Below are 2,173 nucleotides of genomic sequence, written 5' to 3'. Positions count from 1 at the left end.
CTGGTGTGCATGCATATGAATAACAAAATTAGGGTGAAAAATCTGTGGTGTTTGGGATGAGCAAACTTTGGTATGTACCTGAGAAAAATCCGTTGGAAGAGAAAATAATGAAAGCCCATTCCAGCATATTGCGATGCACCATCCAACTCAGGTAGTGCAGGGTTTTTAAATTTAAAAAAGGTATAAATTGATATGTTGACTGGTTTGCAGTGCCAAATTCTTCCATGTAATGAAGTGCACAGATGGATGGTCATATGTAGGTTAGCATGAGCAGAGGTCATTTCGGGGGGGATTGTGGGGGATCGCAGTTCCCCCGGGTGAGGTACGGGGGGCGGGGCACATGACAAAGCCCTGCCCCCTGCTTCCGGCCACCCCGCTTCCGGCCCTCATTCAGCCAGGAGGAGGCAGGAGAAGAGGGAGGGTAAGTTGCTTCCTCCCGCTGGGACCGTTGGGGGGGCGGTGTGTGTGGCCTTATGACACACTTCTGGTGATGTCAGGGGGTGTGGCCTTATGACACATTTCTGGTGGTCAGGGGGTGTGGCATATGCTAATGAGTTATGCTAATGAGTTCCCCTAGCTCTTTTTCTACGAAACGACCCCTGAGCATGAGCCAAGCTTTGCACATGATAAGCTGGCAGCCATCTCTATGATCACAACTGCACTTTCTCCACTAGCTCAGTGTCATAACAAAATATTATATTTTCTTTATTGAATTAGTGTTACAGCCACACTTCTTTAATATTGTTTGTTTTATATTAGGCACATCTTTGGTGTATTTAATAATCACGCTCCCCTAATAGTTGTGGACCGCAGTACAGAAAGTTGTGGAACAAGGTTCTGCACATGCCTACTGGTCTTTTTGTACATTCCCAGCCACACGGTGCAATGTGAACTTGGACTGAATTGAATTATGAGCCTGCTTCCAGGCTGAGTTTCCTCCTTGAGAACATTGTTCCCTTCCCTCTAACTCTTGGGCTGCATCTGACCCCTGAAAGTTGTCATTGGACACCTCAATGGTCATCCCACAAACAAAAAATGTTGTGCAGAAATACCATGTATATTAATGGTATTTAGTAGCCGGGTGTTTGGGGTGAGAGCAGTGAAACGGGACTCTTATCTGCCATCTCCACTCCTTTCTCAGAATAGTTTTCTGACAAAGCAAGTTGTTAACAAGGCTATGAAGGTTGAACAGAAATACTGTAGTATTCTACTAAAGGTGGAGGGGGGCGCGTGGAAGAAGAAGCCAAGCACTTTATTCTGGAAAACAAAAATATCTTGGTCCATTAGGATAAATTCAAAACACTTTTTATTAGAACCAAACCAAACGTTACAAAACAGTGGTCAAGTATGCAGACTGGATATGAAGAAAAAGGGAAACAAAGAAGAGGGAAAGGGAAGGAAATGATGTTCGGCACAATGGAGAAACTTCTCAGTCTGCAGATTGCTACTGGCTTCAGGAAGTAGTAAGCAGACTTGCATAAATTCATCCAAAATGCAAAAGGGTAGTAGTAAATGCTCCTGGAGTGAAGAAGCAATAGTTGCTCTCACACTGAAAATATAAAAAACCAAGCATAATACAGATCCTTTTCAAGTATTAATCAGAGTACAAGGAAGTAAAGAAAAATGTGTATCTTTATATCAGCTAAGCCAGAGCTTTTGGGTAGTACTGTGACTGAGAGTTAATAGAAACCACAACTGGTTAGTTTACCTAGTAGCTGGAAGATATGCAAACCCCAAAAGCAGAATCCTATCATTGGTTAATAGATCCAGAAGGAATCGCTTCATCTGTCACTGTAATGCATTCACAAACAAGAAATACAGAATTGCCAAAATACGTTTACTAAGACACAGGAGAATTTTAGAGTTTAATAGGCGTAATCTTCGTGGGGGCGGCAGGGCTTCAGCCCCCGCCGAAATTTTCAGGAATTTTCAGGAAGGTGCTCAGCCTCCCCCGGGAGCCACCCTTGCTCCTAGCAAAGCAATGCCTCTGGCCCAGCCCCAGCCCCCCCCCCCGGGAAATTGGAAAGTCTACACCTGACATTTGCTTTTATATTCTATCAAAATATGTTCAAGTAACAACCTTTCTATGGGGGACAATAACTTGGTTTTAGTATCCTCTGCATAGTCCCCTTTCTCTTCACAGCGAACCTCTGATGCTGCTAAATTTTTTCAC

Source organism: Gekko japonicus, unplaced genomic scaffold, assembly GCF_001447785.1.
Source record: "Gekko japonicus isolate JY-2015 unplaced genomic scaffold, Gekko_japonicus_V1.1 scaffold315, whole genome shotgun sequence".
In the NCBI taxonomy this organism is placed as follows: domain Eukaryota; kingdom Metazoa; phylum Chordata; class Lepidosauria; order Squamata; family Gekkonidae; genus Gekko; species Gekko japonicus.
Note: the sequence above shows the minus strand (reverse complement) of the source record.